At 27.9% G+C, this 23,746-nt stretch overlaps 1 protein-coding gene across 1 annotated transcript in view; it reads left to right on the top strand.

Annotated features, from left to right (window-relative positions):
• Positions 1–3,536: 3,536 nt before the first annotated feature.
• The window catches only part of LOC111675656 (polypyrimidine tract-binding protein 1), a 242,772-nt gene continuing 222,562 nt past the window's right edge, over positions 3,537–23,746 (top strand). Inside the window, exon 1 of the mRNA XM_046948408.1 lies at positions 3,537–3,846. The gene's annotated coding sequence lies outside the window, so the exon portion shown is untranslated. The remainder of the gene's footprint in view (positions 3,847–23,746) is intronic.

Here is a 23,746-nt window from a genome sequence, read left to right as displayed (position 1 = left end):
TAGCTTAAAGTCAATTTATATGATTTCATTAACAGGAAAGATAATACTACAAATATTTTGTTTTGCAGAGAAACACTTTAAAAAAGTGACTGTGTGAACGCAGCGAACTTTGATAAAACCTTTTGAAACGTATGAATTTTAAAATTTGTTTCATAAAATCATTCAAAATCCTTTAACTCTTATTGAACCCAATTGGCTTAGTTGAAATAAATTCGAATTATATAATTATATATTATATATAACGGACAAATCCTGAAGGTTGTTTTTTAGAACCATTCAATTTATTGAAATATTTAGCTAAGACACATTAAGCTCGTAAGCTAAGACACAAACAACACTGTTTTTTGAAGATAAAACAAAATATCAAATCGATTTTTCTGAGTGCAAAGAGATGGTAAAGATGATACCTTTGTAATATTTTTTTGTCGAAAAAACTGTCCAATTAACGAAGAATATCAATGATATAAAGGGTGTTCTTGTGTACCAAGTTCACACAAGCTTCTGAATGACAAAGCCAATTAACCCGATTGTTCGCCACATTGGTATATCGTTTAGAAAATTCATTGCCATTTTAAATTGTATGCCATTTGAAACTGTATACTAAATTGTAACAAAAGAAGTATAGAATTATACGGATAGATAATGGACTGGACTATATATTAGACTAGAGACTAGCTTGTAGACTAGATGGAATACTAGACTATTGACTGGAATGTAGACTAGATTAAAGACTATAGTCTGACTATAAATTAGACTAGAGGCTGGACGGTAGACTAGACTATAGTCTAGACTATAAACTAGACTTTAGATTAGAATATAGACTGTACTATAGACTAGACTACAGATCAGACTTTAGACTATGCCATAGACTAGACTATAAACTTAACTAGAGTATAGACTAGCCTAAACTATATACTAGAATATGGAATAAATAAAAGACTAGACCATAGGCTAGCCTATGGATATTATAAACCACACACTACGATTACTTAGGATCAAAAACACCAATTATGGGGACTTTTTGTGAATATTAGAACTAGTAATAAAATGGTTATAAAGGACAACCATATTTTTTTAATTTTTTAAACACACTCAATGTTAATTTAAGCATTAAGATGGTAATAGGAACGTTTACAGTTGGGAACTTATACTGGTTTTTGGTACTAGTAAATTACAATTTTTACCCCATGTCTATATTAGACACAAATTTAACACGGCATTTGACAAAACGTCGACAGAAAAATTGTTAGTTTTTTGTTTATGTTAATGCCTAGGGGTAACAAATTGCTCATTTTTTCACGACATTTCATAGATGATTATACAAACAAATTTCACTAAATTTTTATTAAAAATCAAAATACTAAGCAAAGTTTGCAATCAAATGAGGATGGTTATCAAAACAACGTTGTCTTAATAATTCTTTAGGCAACACTACCATAAAGACGTTATAACGCTAATAAATGCTGTCTGTACCTGCTAATTTTTTTATCATGATAATAATTTGACGTTTAGCATAACAAATATTTATGCAATTTAGACAGGGGTTTTCATTTCCAAGAGGTGTGTTACAAACATCAGTGCATACTAGAGCATTCAAATGATTAATCGCCGATCGGATAAACGATTAATTATTGGCTATTAATAATAATTTATTTTTATAATAAATGTTCTTCCTTTGTTAAAAATTTGTCTATAATAAAGAACAATAATTATTTGTCGAATAAACCCAATAAGACAAAAACCCGAACAATTGAATACTCTAGTGCATACCCTTAACTCCACCCAACGGTTAAAAATACCGAAATACGTTTAAATTTTTTTTTAATATAATTTATTTTTATTAAAAAACACAGTAAACTAATAAATTTATTATTCCTAACAAGTGATTTTCTCATTATATCATAAACAGTAACATGGCAATCATGAGACTTGACATAAATTACGATATCAGATAAACTCTGTCTGTCAACTAAAATGTCTACACAACAAAACACAACAACAAAATGAATGGCAACGCTAACAAAAAAACAATGATCGTGTTTTTAGCTCAAATAAACGAAGACAAATCTACAAATTTTATCTACTGCTCTACACACTCTCATGAGATAACTTGTTGTTGGTTTTTTCAATTTATTTATTTTTTAAAGCAATTTCTGCAATTACGCTCTCACACTCACGCTCATTATGTATGTTTGCTATTGTTGTTGTTGTTATTTTAATTTGTTGTGTGTTGTTTTTTCTTGTTTGTATGTTCTTCTTATTTTTCATTTTGATTTTTGTTGTTTGTTATCCAATTTACAGTTTCGTTTTTTTTTCTGGTGTCAGTTTTTACACAGAAATCGTCGTGTGAACTACACAGTGGAATTTAAAGAAGTTTATTTATTATTATTTTTTAACAATTGAAATCAAATAGAATTTGTTTGATTGAAAAAGAAAAGCAGCTAAATAAGAAATACAAAAAAAGAAACAAAGTGTGTGTTTATTTTGCAAATAAATTGATTTGAAAACACCATAATTACAGGGATTTGCTCCCAAAGTATTAACAACAAGTGGTTTTTACTAACAAAATTTGCCGAAATATTAACAACAAAAACAAAGTAGTGACGAAAAGAATAAGAAGCAGAATAGCGAATGTAGTGTAAAAGAAAATGAAAGTGTTTGAATTTCAAACAAAAGCTCTAAAATAAAACCGCGTGTAAAGCGATACAAAAAAACAGAGCAGCAGCAACAACAATAAAGTGAAACAAACTAATTATTGGGTTACTCCCTGCAAATTGCTAAACGATAAAAATTTTAACAAAAAAAAAAAAAAAAAAAAAACGCGCAAATTTTTGTATAAAAAAAAACTACAGTTTTCAAATTAAAATACATTATTTATTTAAAATATTTTAATCTATTATTCAATGTGTTTTTGTTTAAATTTTTTGAAATTTGAACACAAAAAAGTTTATTTATCGTTTTGTTTATTTGTTTGTCTCTAATCATTTTGTTATTTTTTTTTTTTGTAATTTGTTCGTTTAAAATTTATTTCTCGGTGTCTAATTGCAAGATTTGTTTTCTTTATTTGTTTTAATAATTTTCGCGTTTTGTGTTTATTTAGTGTAAATTAATAATTTTTTTGTTTAAATAAATTCAAACAATTTATTCAGTAGACATTGTTTTCCGGGAAGCAACACAAAATTCAACCCCCTTTTATTTTTGATTGGGAATACATAAAGTCGAACCATTAAGCCATCACGTCATGTTAATAACAACGTGTCTGTCATCTTGAGATATTTAATCAAGTTTTCTTTTACGTCTTTCTTGTGTGCTTTTTTTTTACTTACTTCTTTTATTTGTAAATTCCTTTTCATTGGCGTGATCAGTTTTTTCCCTACCATCATCCCTTTTATTATCATAAATTCCTTTTGTGCTGGTTCCATATAATAATTTAAAAAAAAACTTAACAAAACAAATAATTCTCAAAAAAAGTTTAACCCTCGAAAGGCTTAACTATCCTAAAACTATCCATTAATATTCAAAAATTTTCTTTACAGTAAACGTTTTTTTCTCCTAATTGTATAAATAACTATCTTGCCTTTTTTATATTGTGCATATTTTTTTTTATTAAAAACAGACTTTAAATTATATTCAATTACAAATAAAATTACCAGTTTTATTAAAAAAAGATTCAAGTGCTCTTAAAAAAGTTATTACTTATACCTTTTATAAAACTATAAAGACTTTTGCAACACAAAACTGCTTAAACCACAAAAAAGTGTTAAATAAAAAAACTTAAAACTCAAATTTTGCCTGCAAAGCAATTTTCTACAACTTTTGGTTCCTATTTCTCAACATATACAAACTGTAAGTTTTTTTTTTAAATTATTTTATTATTTATTAAGATTTTTTTACTTTATGGCACAACTACATTTGTTTTGTTTTATATTTAAGTCATAAATCATTGTCCATTTAATTTTAATTTGTATAAAAATGTATATTTGTCTGTCACTATTATGTCTTGATAGCTTTAAGAAAAGCCCATTTAATCCCCTAATTATTTATGGAAATATTTAATAGTTTTTAATTTTGATACAATATTTGTAAAATGTGGCTTTTTCGTATTTATTTCAAAATTTTGAATTTTCTTCAACAATTTTTTATTTTTTATATCAATATAAACTTAAGAATTTGAATTATATTTTTTTGTAAACTGTCGTTACTGAGTCCAATTCCTAAATTTTGAACTGGTCCGCCGATCCATTTAAGGCTATTTTCAGCATACAACGTAATTAGTGCCGAAAACTACATTTCATACATTTGCACCACAGAACGTTTGTTATTTTCATTGCAAATGTATGAAATTTTATTTTCAGTTCTGATTGCTGTAGTAAAAATGTACAAATGGGCATTTTAACCGAAAAGTTTACTTTTGTCACACCACCCACCATTTATTGATAAAACCAAAAAGGATTTTGGGAACTTGTCTCAATTGACCTACAACCTACATCACTTCAGCGAGTAGTCTATAATGAAACTTATACAAAGTTGTCAGATCTTACAACGTTGGCAGATAATGTCTAACAAACATGTGAATAATTTTTTGTCTTGCAACGATGTCAGAAAAAACATTGCCAGTATATTGTAAAACAATATTATTGTCAGACATCCAAAGTTGTTGTAAATACATTACGTTGTCAGATAATTGACTGACAATTTTTATTGTCAGATTTGCGAATATTTTTGCATCTGATTACGGAACCATTGCGAGACTAATTTCTTCTATAGGCAACACTGTTGAAGAACCTTAATAAGTTCGGGCAACTTTTGCCATACAACAATCTGACAACAGTGTGATAAATTTACTGTTTGTCAATGAAATTGTAAGATTTTTTTTACAATCAGTTTGAACTGACAATTTACCTCTTGCTAAAAATGTTTCATGGTCATTGATATCACATTTCCAGATTTTCCAAAACAATTATATTATCAGAAATCCAAAGATTGTTTAAACATATTACATTGCAAGATAATTGTGCGAATTCGAGCAATCTTACAATGGAACCATTGTCAGATAATTGTATTCCATTGGAAACACCGTGCATTAAAACAACATTTGCAACTTAAATAAGATATAGCAGCATTTACCATGCAGCAAATTGACAACATTCTGAACTGACAATATTTTTTGGCAGAAAAATTTATTATATGTCAGTTGTCTTCATTGAAATTGTAAGAATTTTTTACAATCGTATTGCAAACACTTATCCTTTGTCAGTACATTATCAGATCTACCAACATTGATACATAGCTTAACGCACAATAATATTGGTTAAAACGAGAAAAGTGAAAATCCCACCTAGCCCCCTACACCTGAATAGGGCATTGAATTATTAGCTGATGGAATAAAAATCTTTAAAAGTGATCTTTTTAGAAAAACGCATAAAACATAGATTTGCAAAATTAACGCTTATTGAATTAGAAGAATTTCAAAAATGACAAAACTAAAAAATATATATGTAGGATATTATTATGAATGGAAGAAAACCTCCCGAGAATATACAGAGTATCCGCAGGGAAGGTATACTACGTTGTTTGTTTATAATTTTTGATTAAATGAAAGAGAATGGATATTATATTGATAAATGATTAATTTAATGTCGGCAATTTTGTATCACCAATGGGAGTCCTTTTAAGGACATTTTTCTTTACATTCTCACACATTTCACGTGGTGTTTCATTTCTTTCTTTTCATCATTTTGTTAGAGTTTCTCAAGCGTTTCTTTTTTTTTTGAATAAAACTTACTTTTCAGAAATCCCCAAAAAAAGACCGAAGCAGTCAAATCAGGCGACCGTGGAGGCCTGACGATTAAAACACGTTGGTTTATCGAATATTTTTCCATAATAAATTTGCCATGTGTCTATTTCAGGACTGCGAAATATGAATTGTCAATTCCCGGCGGACACCCTGTACTATTATAGACCTTATTTCGTTGTATTCATTATTTTGTTAAAATTTTAATTTTATTGTAAATATGGTGCCATGGTATTGAAACTACATAATAATTTTTGAAACAAAATTCTTAAACTGACCACTAAATATTACATTTCATAGCTGTTAATTTCCCTTGACTCATTTTTAAAATTATCTTTGTGTGATCTTTATTACTTTTACTAAGAAATAATTTTTAAAAATTACTATTCCTTTTATGTAGTTGTGTCAATATTTTAATTTATTTTTAGATTTTATTAATTATTTTATTACAAAATTATATTTAGACCTTAACATTTTATTAACCCTTTTCAAGATAAAAATATTAAAAAATAAACATTATAAAATAAATTAATTTTTGTTTGAAATAAATTAAATTTTTAATATGTTCTTGTCGGTTGTCTTTTCTTTTCAATTAAATATAGTTATTTTTAATATTATTTTTAAACTATAATTTACTTGCTTTATTTACTCTACCAATTATTTTTTCACGGTCTTTATTCATGTTCTTTAACATGTATTATTCATTTTACATGATTGTATATTTATACCTGTTAACTTTTTTCCCATATATCAGTTGTCTACGTCCTTTTTTGCTACAGTTTTGTTTTTTTTAACTTTTTATAGTCTACGTTTTTAACATTTAATTTTTATTTCGTTTTTATTTATATATGTATTAACATCATAAACATAAAATTCTACAGGTGTCCTTGTAAATATAGTTCTTTCTTTCTCTCTTCTATTCTAATTAGAAACCCTTTTTATTTCGCTTTCTTTTGTTCCAGAAGATTCCCTTTTTGTATAAGAATTTTATAGGAAATTTTTAAGGGTGAAAAAATACATATCATATATGTATGTAAGAAGTTCCATATGTCATTAATAGTAGATTACTTAAAGAAGATCCGTTTTATGTGAAAAACATTAAATGTTCAGAAAATTTTATCAGCGACCAGTTTTTTTGAAAAAAAATTTTATTTCAACTATGATACATTAAAAAAAATTAACAAAGATTAGTTTATAAAAAATATAAAATATATTATTCTTATTTCTCTAACTACGATCCATGTTCTATGAAAAAATCAAAGAAATTTCATTTATTTTTTTAATTATAATCAATTTATGTCAACAATTCAAAACCGATCCAATTTGTACAGATATATTACGTTCAGTTTTTTATAACAAAGTTTATTACATATCGTTTTCCCATAAAAAAACTTTAACTACAAAAAATTTTCTATGGAAATCTATAACAAGGAAGGATCAGTTTTTATACTTAAAAGACTTTCTTATATTCAGATATTATTATAAAAACTTAAACAAAAATCAATTTTTAGCACAAAAATAGCAAAACGTTCGGCTTTTTTCAGAAAATTTTACTAATCATGTTGTAAACTTTAACTTTGATAAATTTTCTAGGGGTACTTTAGAAACGATCAATATTTTTACAGCAAACTTCATAAAATTTCAGTTTTCTATAAAAAATATGTAAGAAAATATAGTTGGACGTGGCCTATCTTGAATATTAGTTGATTCCGAAAAACTAATTTTCTGAAAGAAGCTTTATATAGGGATATGATATAATGTGCTGGATAGTTCTATATTTATGTCTGTGCGAAATTTCATCGCAATATTAGTGTTAATAAGTGAATTGTGGATATTTAAGTCACTTTCTGAAGGAAAACTAGTGTCGAATGATGGCTGATCCTTTCGAAATTCGGCAAGATCATCAAGACAAGAATAAAACTTAGTTGTGCGAGCTTCAATCGATACATAATCATCGTGGGTTCAGTTGTACCGGGATGGAGAAAATAATATACCGATTCTAATTATTTTCAATAGGCCTAGTCAAAAGGGACCTATATGCCAAATTTCATCAAATTATCTTGAAAATTGCGACCTGTACTTTGTTAACAACGTTTACATGGACACACGGACGGATGGATCGACGGACTTGTTCGATTGCCACAGAAAGTGATTCTGAACCAATCGGTATACGTTAAGGTTCTATTCCCACCTTAACGTATACCGATTGGTTCAGAATCACTTTCTAAAATTTTAGTACGTTACAAACATCAGTACAAACGCCACTAGCGGGTATACCCTATACCCTACAAACTATTAACTGTGATCAATTTCTAGTATACATTTTAATAACTATCAGTTTTCTAAAAAAAAAATAAAAACGATAAACTTGTTTAAAAAAATCTTTATTACAGACCAATTTTTAGAAACAAATAAACTGCTATAAATTTGTATATATAAATATGTAGTTAACATCGATCTGTTTCTTATGTTTCTTACAAACAAAAAATTATATTGAAAAATATAACAGTTTGCTTCAGATAATGTATTAAATATTTTGTATTTAAGATAAATTCACTTCATAACGTTAAATTTTAATCACATTTTCTATTATTGAAAAGTGAAAGTTCTTCTTCTATTACGAATGTTTTATTTCTTTTTGAATACAGTTTTAATTATTTTATTAATATTACCCTAACTTCTGTTTATTTGATTAAATAAATATTTCTTAAATACCCCTTTTTATAAGCTTTATAAAAGCTAAAACTCCAAAGTGAATTTGCTTATAAACATTTTCATCGTTTTATTATCACTGTTTGCATAAGATCTAAATATGTTTATAATTATTTTAAATCGGTACTTTTTTACACAGAGAAAACCGTACAAATATTTACACAAACTAAAAACAGAAACAAAAATAAGACAAAATAAAACTATTTAAATAGAGTTTGTGCAAACTATTTTCTTTTCTGTTGCTTATAAAATTCAAATACAGCAGGCTTTTGTTAAACACCAGTAAAGGGGTAGAGTATATATGTAAAATAATCTCTTTTAAAAATATTTACTTTAAATGCGTATCTTTCTGCAGTAAAAACTAATAATACATATAAAATATATAATGAGTTTGTTTAATTGTACCCCCCAAAAACTAAATACAAATTATGAAAACACACTGATAAGATACTACAGATAGATACTGAAGCTCTAGATACACATTTATAGAAAACTTTGCTTTGGTTGTACACGTTGTGTACAATGTATTCAATTTATTGTCTATTACTATTTGCAAAGTAAATTTTTTTCTAATTTTGAATTTTATGTTACTTAGATGAGGGTGCAAGTTGGCTGTTTTATTGCGTATGTAACACCTGGTATTACTCACCTGTCCCTTAACTCTTTGATGAGTTAAGCTGTGGTTGTGTGGTTTTTTTATTTTGATAAAAATGTGTATTTATTTTTGGTAACATATAAATATTTCACAATTTATATTTAAGTAAATATTCAATACAATTTACTTTCCAAATATATAAGTTTGCCGGGTGTCATACGCCCGCCTGTTATGTTATCAGCATTTTAGACTAGACTTAAGGCAAAAACAAGATAAAATTAATTTCCTCTGAAACTCGACTAGAAAAGAATATTTTTTTATCTATTAAAGATTACTCACGATTGGTTTTCCAGTCCAGTTTTTTAGTAAATTTTTGGTGATCAACTTTAAAATAGAAAAATTTAGTAACGAAAAGATTTATATGACAAATATGACCAGTTTTTAATAACATACCTTTTAAAAGATCAGTTTCAATAACATTTACAAAGATCAGTTTTCTATAAAAAACAACAATAGATCTTAAACGTCAATTACAACTTCAGCAGTTTTTTGCAGAACTTTTTTTGAGAACTTCTAACGTTTAAAAAAAGATAGATAGGTAGATAGATAGGTAGATAGATAGATAGATAGATAGATAGATAGAGAGATAGATAGATAGATAGATAGATAGATAGATAGATAGATAGATAGATAGATAGATAGATAGATAGATAGATTGAAAGGATCTTTATCATCGAATGTCGATACTTTTACTCTCACTTTTATTAGAAACTAAACTGTTTAACAAACTTAAAGTAGGGTATCTCTAATACAACTTTACCCCTTTCCTTTTTGTTGTCTATTTATTAATTCATTATAATTTCTTTATCTTTGCACGTTTTCTTGTTTTACTTCTTATCATAGCAAAAAAATGTAAAAACAAACCCAAACAAACCCTGCTTTGTTGAGATAACTATAAAAGACATAATAGATTTATTTTATTGTTAATGATTTTGTTAGATTTGTATAATTTTATTATTGAATTTAAATTTGTTGCTATTAAAAATATACATCTGGCTATTTGACAATAAATCACCATTAATCGATTAAAAAAACATCTATAAAAATCTCAGCGATTATTTAAGGCTTGATAACAAAGTTTTAAATAATGCGTAAGTGATTAATCATTTACAAAAAAAATTTAAGCATTTTAATTATTAAATTATTGTTAAGCGGTTAATAGTGGTTGTAAAATGCCACAACAAGATTGATCAAATAGAAGTTTTTCATTTTTTTAAGTTCCTTTTAATAGTAAACTAGCTTAAGGGCAATTACTTAAATTTGGGAATAGAATAGGGAGAAATGAAGCACACATTCCTTACATGCCCGTTTTTGAATTCCATTACCATTACAAAATATCTGTTATTATTCCTTTACAAATCTCTACAACTGACAACAACCCATAGGTGTGAATTTAACTTAAATTTTAATAATTAAACAAAGTCATTGAACTAATTTCCAGTTTTTTAATAAATTTTTTTATTGTTTTAAAATTTTTAACATAATATGTAGGTATTTGTTTAATTTCATCAATTTGTTGTTTTTAGCCTAAAAACAAGTATTTTATTTAACAAATGATTTATAAGTCATTATTGTTGTTAAATATTTTTACAAAATTCTCCTTAAACTTGTAATTACAGCTTTATTTTACATTTTATTCGTTAACTCATACAAAAACAATTTTTTTTCATTATTCTTTTTTTTTGTGTTTCTGAACTCAATTTTTATGATCATTTGTGTAAAACTCGTGTAATTATTTGTTTTGAAATGATTTTATTCCCAAAATGGTCGCAAAAAGTATAAATACATGTTTTGTTGGGGGGACAATGGTAAAATGTCTGTCTTTTCTGTGTGATTTGAAGCTTGTTTAATTTAAGCTTTGTTTTTTGGGTTTTCGTTTTTTTTTCTCTAAAGACAGAAATTTAACATTTATCTTTCCGTAAGCTGTTACTCATCATTTCATTTGAAATTTGTATTGTAGAAAAAAAGCGAATTTTAAATAATAAAAGCAAAAGTTCTTCTTTGTCTTTGTCTCTTTTCTATATGTCTAAGATTCTGCTTCTTTTAGGGTTTGCAAGTTGATGAATGAGGGATTAATACAACCATAAATAATGTAGTTCAGTTCCATATTTAATAACGAACAATTTGCTATAGAAATTTAAAATATAAAGAAACATTTACTAATTAATATTGATTTTTTATAGAAGAGTTTATAACGGGTTAGTTTTCTATAGAAACATTACTAACGATCATTTTTTTATTGTAAACTTTACTAGCGATAACTTTTATAAAGAAAACGGTTCTTGTAATTAGTTAAACTTTACTAAATATAAGTTTTCTATAGAAAAAGACTACTAACGCTCAGTTTATTATAGAAAACTTCACTTACGATAATTTTTCTATAGAAAACTTTACCAACGATCTGTTTTCTATTGAAAATTTTACTAACGACCAGTTTTCTATAGAAAACTTTATTAACGATCAGTTTTCTATAGAAAACTTTGTTAACGATCAGTTTTCTATAGAAAACTTTATTAACGATCAGTCAGAAACTCTAAAAACATTATTAACAATAAGCTTTCTATCGAAAATTGTACTATGGATCAGTTTTCTATAGAAAACATAAAACTAAACTTCAGTTTACTAAGTATCAGGTTTCTATAGATAAATTTTTCGTTGATCAATTTTCTAAGAAAACTTTATTAAATATAGGATCAGGATCGTATAAAATTTAGAAAAAGGGTTTAATGCTTTTCGTTATTTTTTAATTTTTCTATATTAATTAAAGAACCTGTTCTGTCAAAATTATTTAGTCTGGATTATTCCAAATCATTTCACGAAGGGAAAACCCTTTTTTTCCCCAACTCTACACATTCAAAGTTGTTGATATTAAAAGTTTTGTGAGACACACATAGAACGAACACACAAATGTAAACTGGCAAAGAAAAGAAATGAAAAAAACTAAACGTGGTTCAATTGGTTGTATGGTCCGATGGTTACCATCAGGCCTTTAGGGTACTTTACGATGTTACGTTTTAATTTCGCTTTATATACTTTTTTTTTAGATTTGCGATTCTACGGACTTCTCTTTAACACATGACGATGACAAAAAACACAAAATATACAAAATACGAAGAAAAAAAAAAATAAAAGTTATCAAGTTGAACGGCCGGTTTGAAAATTTTAACACGTTTGACCTTGAATTTCGAATGGTTTGATGTAGTATAGTGTAGAGTTGTATTTTAGATGTTTAAAAATTCAACTTTGGTTTTATTTGCTGTTTATGTTGAAAATATTGTATTTCACTCTCTTTAAAAAAAAAAAAAAAAAAAAACACAAGATTCTGAGACATGACGATCGGTCGGTCGATGGTGACTCTGAAGCCTGAAACTTACTGACTGACTGTTAACTTACGGACGGCCAGCCATGGTGATGTGTATTTAAACATTTTGTGTGTATTTTTTATTATTTAGGCATTTTATTTATATTTTCAGTCCAATCCAATAGACGGCTGTCTGTCTGTCTATATCATATACAACCCATTTTAGTTTTTTGTTATTTTGTATTAATTTTACTTTGCTGGTTGCCTGGCTGATGAAGTTTTGTTTAACAGTCTCAACTGTTTACAATTTATACAAAATGAGGGATCCCATTCATTGAAACCATTGCTTGGAATCAGTAGAATTTGTTGTTTTTTTGTTCTTTTTCAAGACTTGCAAAGTCTTTCTTCACCATTAGGATTTTGATATTTTATGCTCTTTGTTGTTCTTCTGCTGCCATATTTTATTTGACAGTTTATTTTAAATTTATTCGTTTTGGTTTTTCTACTTATATAATTTATTTTGCATTTTCATATCTTTCATTTACAATCTTTTCGATTGTTTATTTAATTTTTTTCTGTTTAGTATGTATGGTTTTTCCTTCTTGTATATTGTTAAAAAATTAAAATTAATGTCAATCTGTTTGGTTAGGTTTTTTTTCATTTATTCATATATTTTTTTAACTTTTTGGGGCATCATTATCGTCATTGACAACGGAAATGGTTTTTATGCTTCTCTGCAATTTCGTATATTTTTTTAAAGTAGACTTTAATTTTACAATTTTTGGAAATGTGTTTTAAGTTTTGTGGTTTTGAAATGGTTTTTATTAAAATTTGAAAAAAGGAAAAGTGTTATAAAACTGAAGGGGTTGCAGTTTTGTTAGATTTGAAAATATTTTCTTCATCCCAAAAAAAGTCGTCAAATTATCTGTTCTTTATTCCTGTTATTATTCTTATGTTTCGAGAATACTTCGTTAGTTTGCAAGTAATGATTTGTAACAGTTAAGTTTTGAGTTTTTATATGATTAATAATTGTACTTTTGTTAAATTAATGGATTATTCTGTGGTCATTCCGAAACAGGGTTTGTAAGCCATGATTGGCCATGTCTCTAAAGATAGTTGTTCATTAAGTCTTGTGGATTGAAATGAACTGGGACATGGCATCATTTCGCATTTGGCAGTATTTTGTGGATTTGGCTTACACATTTACCTACATTGTTAAGAAATTTCATTTAGAAGATCCGCAAAAATTGCCCTTACTTCGACACAAAAATTACATTACGGCAGACGCCTTCATAGTGATCACTAACAAATCAATATAACGTTATTTTACTTGCGACAAAATGAACGACATCGACGACATATATGTATCTATGGCAGCGATCCAATGAGCTCCTTTGTACTCATTCTTTTACGTGCACGTATGTTCACACCAGAGATACAAGCCGATGCAAAATGATCGGCGGCGGCGGCTTATTATAGAAAATATCGGCGGCAGCTAAATTGTCGGTTCAATTTACCTTTTCTTGGTAAACTTATTTTCCGAAATACATGTGCGATTCCAATCTTTATCAGCGGCTACGTTTAAGCCGGCTTAGCTTTTAAGCCGAAAGAAGTCGGCGGCGGCGCGGCTTGCAAGATATTACCGGCGGCAAGTCCCTGGCGATTTGAGCCGTTTCGACTTGTATCTCTGGCTCGCACATGTATGAAAATCAAACAACACCACTTAGAGAACTATTTGTATTTACTCTCTGCCTTTCGTCGGTCTATGGTTTTGAAGCCCTTCACACAATTCCTTTAACGAATTGATAGTACAATGTGATCCTATAACAACTTCCAATAGGCTTTCTTAATACTCTTACATTCACTGTAATCCAAGACATAGTTTAAATTTAGCTGGATCCTTATATATACAGTGATTCATTTATCGATGATCTGCTTAAATAGTCCCACAAATTGTTTTATGACACAGTTTTTGGATTAAGATTTTGTCAAGCATATTATGAGTCTGATAAAAATCATAAAGATTTGGTTAAATGTAGAGCAGATTTGATTACACTGAAAATAATTCATGCTAAACTTTAGGAAAAAGGCAGAAACTAATTTATTCGTAATATTTATGAAAATTTCGTGTATATTTCTCTCATTTAAACTTATAAAGTGAAAAAATACTGCTTTTATACTCTTCCTTAAAAATGTTCTTTCTAACTCTGCTTAATGTACAATAAGTTTGTATAGATATACAATGTAAGTTTGTATAGATTTTAGTACAAACTTTCACTTTACACTAGTTATAATTTTTTAAACATAATTTTTATCTTTCTCACCTCAAAAACTTGTGGTTACCACAAATGTGTAACTCAAAAGGGAAGTACCGATTTAATCTACCTCATCTCTTAGACTCTCTATCTCTCTTTAGTATACAATTACTTATATTAATATTTTTCCATTGAAATCCATTAATTTTAATAAGTTTTTTTTGTTTCAATGAAATCTCATCAACAAAAAAAAAAAAAAAATACTTTAACAATAATTAACGTCTTTATGAAAAAACCAAAAAAACGAATTATTGAATATTACTTATATAACACGGACAGACGCGGGAAGTCGAACGTAATGTCTAACTGACAGGCATATAAATACAAACATACAATACAATTTACAACAATAAATATAAAAAAACAAGAGAATAATAATAACAAAAAGTGCGTTATGAAAGACCTTGAATTGCGTGTATTTGTTGCTGTTGTACGAATACGAGGGTCTGCGCGTTTTATAAAATGCGTATAAAATTCAAAGTCGTCATTAAAGTTATAGCGTGATTAATGACTTTTATTGTAGCTGTAGCTCTAAAGAAAAATGAAAATATGTTTTAACTCTAATATTTGGTAGGTTACTAAATATTTTCTGTTGTTTTTTTCTTGCCGTAGTTGTTGTTAAAGGTTTTGGCCCACTAAATTTGTTATGTACGTATGTATGTTGAAAAAAGGCTGTAGCTGTTTTTTAAGTAAAAAACATAATTTTTTTGTGTTTTCGTTGGAACATAATTTGATTTCCCTTTTTTATACCCTTCACCTTCGTGAGAAGGGTATATATAAGTTTGTCATTCCGTTTGTAATTTCTATAATATAATTTTCCGACCCTATAAAGTATATATATTCTTGATCCTTATAGATAGCGGAGTCTATTAAGCCATGTCCGTCTGTCTGTCTGTCCGTCTGTCTGTCTGTCTGTCTGTCTGTTGAAATCAGTTTTTAGAGGACCCCAGATATCGGCGAGACCCGAATCTTCAATAATTCTATTAAACATGCTTTCGAGAAGATCAGTCGGTAAATAACGGAGATATGAGCAAAAATCCGAGACAACCTCTGAAAATTTCATAAAAAAATTGTTAAAAAAGCAACAAAAACACTGTACATAGAAAAAGATGTACACGTGTGTGTAGATGTATTTGGTTTTATTCAGCTGTATATTTTCTTGTATGTTTGGAATCCAAACATACAAAAAATACACAGCAAAAAAAATATGATTTTCATTTTTTGTTAAATAAAATAATTTTCCCTTTTGTTTTGCAAATATACTTTTTAATGAAGAGAAAAAAGTATTTAAAATGTTTTCAATTATATGAGAGTAGATTGTGAGTTATTGTACAATAATTTTTATGCGAATAATGTAAGTTTGAAATTTAAAACTAACACAATTTTTTTCCAAGTGCTTTTTAAAACAATTTTTTTACGATAAACAAAAACAAAATCTACGTCTCGTCAATGTTTACCAGCAATGAATCAGAGGTCGAAGTCGACCGGCTTCGAGTCGAAGCTTAGCCGCCGCCGAACTATATTTAGTTGCTTGAGCCGCCGCCGAAATATTCGGCTTAAATCGACTCAAATTTTTTTAATGTTTTTATTAACTAGTCTGTAAGATCAATTATGTTTAAAATACACTATGGTGAAGGGTATATAAGATTCGGCACAGCCGAATATAGCACTCTTACTTGTTCTTATTCTTATTTTTTTTGCTTTTCATTGTTCAATTAATTTTTTAGTCGCTTCTTAAGTTATGTTTGTACTAAGCCTGGTTTGATTATATTACTTTTGTTTTCTTAAAAAAAAATATTTTTCAATTTGTAGTTCGTAGTTGTTTTTGTTTAATTTAATACATACTTATTAAACAGTTTTGGTTACCATGCATTAATTTAGTAGACTATAGATTATAGCCTAGACTATATGCAAGGCTACAGACTAGACTATAGATTAGATCATAAACTAGACTATAGCCTAGACTTTAGACAACACTATAGACTAGACCATAGAAAGAAATATACAATAGCCTATATACTAGACTTCAGATAAAATTCACATTTAGTCTAGACAATAGACTAGGCTATAGAATTGACTACAGACTAGGCTATAGACTAAATTATGTACTAGGCTAGACCAAACTATAGACTAGACTAAACTATAGACCAGAGTAGATTAGACTATACTATAGACTAGACTATAGACTAGACTATAGACTAGACTATAGACTAGACTATAGACTAGACTGTAGACTAGACTATAGACTAGACTATAGACTAGACTATAGACTAGACTATAGACTAGACTATAGACTAGACTATAGACTAGACTATAGACTAGACTATAGACTAGACTATAGACTAATGTCGGAAATTGTCTTTCTCTCAAATAAAATTTGTCTAATGCTGGTATTGATATCATTAGTTTCACCGCTGTTTTCTTTAATTGAATAATTTGCTAACAAACATTTGCTATTCCGAGAATTTTCTCATAAATTATTTGATTCATATTTGATTTTTAGGTCAAAATTGTTTCATTAAAGTTTTGTCACATTCAATAATCATTGTACATATCTACAAGTTGTATTGTGCATTTTTTTTACAATTGTTATTGTTCACACATGTTTTCTTTAGATTTGTATCTATAGATGCCAGTATATAAATATTTGTTTGCTATGATTTTATTTCTGTTACTGTATTGCAGTAGTTGTTGTTATTTTTGATATTTCAATTAGCACCATATTTGTAATTTAAGATCTCTAAACACTTTTTTATGTATTTATTACTTTTGAAAAATATACTGAAACGAAAAACACATGCCATGCCATCTTTTTACATACACTTAGATGTACTCACAATTAAACAAATACAAAATTGCTTACACTAACTCATTCTCACGTTAAACGCAGACAAATAAAATTCACATTTAGCAAAATAATAAAAAAAATATAAACAGCACACAGATACATACATGCTTTGTAAATTTTGAACGATATAATCCAATATAGAAAAAAATTTACTGAAATTTCAAATATACATATAAGTATTTTTTTTCAACTACTGACAATGAAAATACTAAAAGTGTACTGGAAAAAATTGCTGACAGTTTGGAAATAATAAAATTTAAAACCCATAGTCCCCAATATGTATTTTTATAACAATGTATTCATTTATTTATTTATTTTTATATTATTAATTCTTTGTTTATATTCACGTAAATTTTTTAATATTTTCTCCAAAATATATTTATGTATAATGGGGCGATTATGTTTTTTCTTTCTTGCTTTAATGAGAGTGTTTTAATTGCTAAATATTGAGAGTTGCCTGTCGTTTAACGAGGGTTGTTTGATTAGACTTGGTTATAGACTAGACTTTAGACTACATTATAAACTAGACTATAGACTAAACTATAGACTAGACTACAGATTAAAAGTAGTATAAAAACAGACTAGAGACGAGGATATAGACTAGACTAGTAATTGCTCCAGTATATAGTCTAGTCTTTGGTATAGTATATAGTCTACTTTATAGTATAGTCTACAGTCTATTCTATAGTTAAGTTTATAGTCTAGCCTATAGTTTTGTCTATAGTCTAGTCTTTTGTGTAGTGTATTGTCTAGTTTATAGTCTAGTCTAAAGCATTGGATAGTGTTTAGGCTAAAGTCTAGTCTATATTCTAGTTCATAGTCTAGTATATAGTTGTGTCTATAATCTAGTCCAAAGTCCAGTAAATAGAGTAGTTTATAGTCTAGTCTGTAGTAAATTCTGTTTACATATTGCTAATATTTAGTATAATTTCTTAAAAATAATTTCTTTAAAATAACATTATTATGATTACAGCTGTTCTTATGTATCTGGTTTATATCTAGACTTTTTAGGACTTTTCAGGGAAATTGGGTTTTTGTTTGTTGTTTTGATTTCTCTATAAAATATTTATGTTTTTTTAGATAATAAATTAAATAATAAACTATGATATTTAGAACATGTGTTTTGAAACAATAATAAACTATTTAAGTTATTTATTAATAATATAATACAAATATTTAGATTTAAACCTTTTAAAATATTTACGTAAAAAAACGTTTCTTTTTAATATACAATGTATACTTTATAAACTTTTTATTATATCTAATTTATTGTTATAATTTAACTTTTTTATTATAAAATGCTTTTCAAAAAAATAAAATTTCAACCGAAAAAATCCTAAAAATGTTTCCTTTATTAAAGAATAAAAAACAGTTTAAAATCTTTTTTATATGCGCTTGTTGTTATGTGAATTTTCTTTTCTATCTTCTCTATCTTCAGCTGTATTTATACGTTTTTTTTAATGGTTCTAATTTCTTTTGTCTATATGTGTTTGTTGTTTTTCCATCTATCTTTGATTCTTTCAATCAAAATTATTTAGTATGCAACATAAATATTCCAATTTAAAATATAACATAAGGAAATAAAATATTTAGCAAAAAAAAAAAAAAAAAAACGAATTATTATTAGCAGACGACACACATATATTTTAATATTTATTTTAACTTGTTGTCCCCATCCACCTACCAAACACAAAGGCACTGCTATTACCTTCTTTTCAATTTTAAACAAACAAAATATCACTCCTACACAAAAAACATAAATAATTTAAATATTTTTTATTCTTTTAAAAATTTAACAAAAATTCTATCAATTTTTTCCTAAGTATTTTATTGTTTTCTTTTTTCTTTAATGAAAACCTTAAGAAATTTCAAATATTTTTAAATAACAATAATAAAACATAAATAGTCTAGATGCAATTTTATTTGTTGTTTATAAAAAAAAAAAACTATACAGAAAAAATAAATATTTTCTGCTACTTTTCTATCGCTAACATTTGTTTTTAAAACAACTTAAATGTTTTTTTAATAAAATTATTATTTTTTGTCTATATTTTATAAATAAATGTTTTTGTTCAAAAACTGAATTTTATATCTACATATGTATGTGTAAATATTAATGTTATTAAATTATATGGTTATATTACCAATTTAACTAAATGAGAATTATTATGGATTTTTGGTGCTTTCGAAATTTCCATCCTTAAATATTCTGTTAATATGTGTTAAGAATTTTTAATATTTAGTAGGAACATACATATTTTAAATATTATTAATATAACTCCTATTGTTAGGAGTTTTAAATAAATCTCTTAATTTTCTCGTAATCATCTTCCTATTTGCTATGACTTTGACATCACTTTGCTCTATTCTACTGTTTATCACCTGCTCCATTTATCACTTTCAAGAGAAATTAAAAAAATATATATATAAAACTGTATCTTTTTACAAAACATTTTGTCAACATTTTCATTAAACACTTCTTCTGCTTCTACTTTATTATAAACTACAAATTTAAAAAAAAAACTGTTGTTAAATAAACAAATTCTTAAACAGACTAAACTACAGACTAGACTATAGACTAGCCTATAAACTAGAATACACTATAGACGAGACTATAAACTAGACTATAGACTAGACTATAAGCTATACTACTTATATACTCGACTATATACTAGACTATGGACTAGACTATAGGCTATACTATATACCAGACTTTAGACTAGACTAGACTATAGACTAGATTATATACTAGGCTATAGACTAGATTGTAGACTAGGCTATAGACTAGATTGTAGACTAGACTATAGACTAGACTATAGACTAGACTATAAACTAGACTATAGACTAGACTATAGACTAGACTAGACTATATGCTAGACTATAAACTAGACTATAGACTAGACTATAGACTAGACTATAAACTAGACTATAGACTAGACTATAGACTAGACTATAGACTAGACTATATGCTAGACTATAAACTAGACTATAGACTAGACTACAGACTAGACTATAGACTAGACTATAAACTAGACTATAAACTAGACTATAAACTAGACTATAAACTAGACTATAAACTAGACTATAGACTAGACTATAGGCTATACTACTTATATACTCGACTATATACTAGACTATGGACTAGACTATAGGCTATACTATAGACTAGACTATAGACTAGACTATAGGCTATACTACTTATATACTCGACTGTATACTAGACTATGGACTAGACTATAGGCTATACTATAGACTAGACTATAGACTAGACTATAGACTAGACTATAGACTAGACTATAGACTAGACTATAGACTAGACTATAGACTAGACTATAGACTAGACTATAGACTAGACTATAGTCTAGACTATAGGCTAGACTATAGACTAGACTATAGACTAGACTATAGACTTGACTATAGACTAGACTATAGACCAGACTATAGACTAGACTATAGACTAGACTATAGACTAGGCTATAGATTAGACTATAGACTAGACTATAGACTAGACTATAGACTAGACTATAGACTAGACTATAGACTAGACTATAGACTAGACTATAGACTAGACTATAGACTAGACTATAGACTAGACTATAGACTAGACTATAGACTAGACTATAGACTAGACTATAGACTAGACTATAGACTAGACTATAGACTAGACTATAGACTAGACTATAGACTAGACTATAGACTAGACTATAGACTAGACTATAGACTAGACTATAGACTAGACTATAGACTAGACTATAGACTAGACTATAGACTAGACTATAGACTAGACTATAGACTAGACTATAGACTAGACTATAGACTAGACTATAGACTAGACTATAGACTAGACTATAGACTAGACTATAGACTAGACTATAGACTAGACTATAGACTAGACTATAGACTAGACTATAGACTAGACTATAGACTAGACTATAGACTAGACTATAGACTAGACTATAGACTAGACTATAGACTGAACTATAGACTAGACTATAGACTAGACTATAGACTAGACTATAGACTAGACTATAGACTAGACTATAGACTAGACTATAGACTAGACTATAGACTAGACTATAGACTAGACTATAGACTAGACTATAGACTAGACTATAGACTAGACTATAGACTAGACTATAGACTAGACTATAGACTAGACTAGACTATAGACTAGACTAGACTATAGACTAGACTATAGACTAGACTAGACTATAGACTAGACTATAGACTAGACTATAGACTAGACTATAGACTAGACTATAGACTAGACTATAGACTAGACTATAGACTAGACTATAGACTAGACTATAGACTGAACTATAGACTAGACTATAGACTAGACTATAGACTAGACTATAGACTAGACTATAGACTAGACTATAGACTAGACTATAGACTAGACTATAGACTAGACTATAGACTACACTATAGACTACACTATAGACTAGACTGTAGACTAGACTATAGACTAGACTATAGACTAGACTATAGACTAGACTATAGACTAGACTATAGACTAGACTATAGACTAGACTATAGACTAGACTATAGACTAGACTATAGACTAGACTATAGACTAGACTATAGACTAGACTATAGACTAGACTATAGACTAGACTATAGACTAGACTATAGACTAGACTATAGACTAGGCTATAGACTAGACTATAGACTAGACTATAAACTAGACTATAGACTAGACTATAGACTAGACTATAGACTAGACTATAGACTAGACTATAGACTAGACTATAGACTAGACTATAGACTAGACTATAGACTAGACTATAGACTAGACTATAGACTAGACTATAGACTAGACTATAGACTAGACTATAGACTAGACTATAGACTAGACTATAGACTAGACTATAGACTAGACTATAGACTAGACTATAGACTAGACTATAGACTAGACTATAGACTAGACTATAGACTAGACTATAGACTAGACTATAGACTAGACTATAGACTAGACTATAGACTAGACTATAGACTAGACTATAGACTAGACTATAGACTAGACTATAGACTAGACTATAGACTAGACTATAGACTAGACTATAGTCTATAGTCTAGACTATGGACTAGACTATAGACTAGACTATAGACTATAGACTAGACTATAGACTAGACTATAGACTAGACTATAGACTAGACTATAGACTACACTATAGACTAGACTATAGACTAGACTATAGACTAGACTATAGACTAGACTATAGACTAGACTATAGACTAGACTATAGACTAGACTATAGACTAGACTATAGACTAGACTATAGACTAGACTATAGACTAGACTATAGACTAGACTATAGACTAGACTATAGACTAGACTATAGACTAGACTATAGACTAGACTATAGACTAGACTATAGACTAGACTATAGACTAGACTATAGACTAGACTATAGACTAGACTATAGACTAGACTATAGGCTAGACTATAGACTAGACTATAGACTAGACTATAGACTAGACTATAGGCTAGACTATAGACTAGACTATAGACTAACTATAGACTAGACTATAGACTAGACTATAGACTAGACTATAGACTAGACTATAGACTAGACTATAGACTAGACTATAGACTAGACTATAGACTAGACTATAGACTAGACTATAGACTAGACTATAGACTAGACTATAGACTAGACTATAGACTAGACTATAGACTAGACTATAGACTAGACTATAGACTAGACTATAGACTAGACTATAGACTAGACTATAGACTAGACTATAGACTAGACTATAGACTAGACTATAGACTAGACTATAGACTAGACTATAGACTAGACTATAGACTAGACTATAGACTAGACTATAGACTAGACTATAGACTATAGACTAGACTATAGACTAGACTATAGACTAGACTATAGACTAGACTATAGACTAGACTATAGACTAGACTATAGACTAGACTATAGACTAGACTATAGACTAGACTATAGACTAGACTATAGACTAGACTATAGACTAGACTATAGACTAGACTATAGACTAGACTATAGACTAGACTATAGACTAGACTATAGACTAGACTATAGACTAGACTATAGACTAACTATAGACTAGACTATAGACTAGACTATAGACTAGACTATAGACT

This window comes from Lucilia cuprina, chromosome 4 (genome assembly GCF_022045245.1).
Source record: "Lucilia cuprina isolate Lc7/37 chromosome 4, ASM2204524v1, whole genome shotgun sequence".
In the NCBI taxonomy this organism is placed as follows: Eukaryota; Metazoa; Arthropoda; class Insecta; order Diptera; family Calliphoridae; genus Lucilia; species Lucilia cuprina.
Note: the sequence above shows the minus strand (reverse complement) of the source record. Positions and strands in the feature narration are given on the sequence as shown.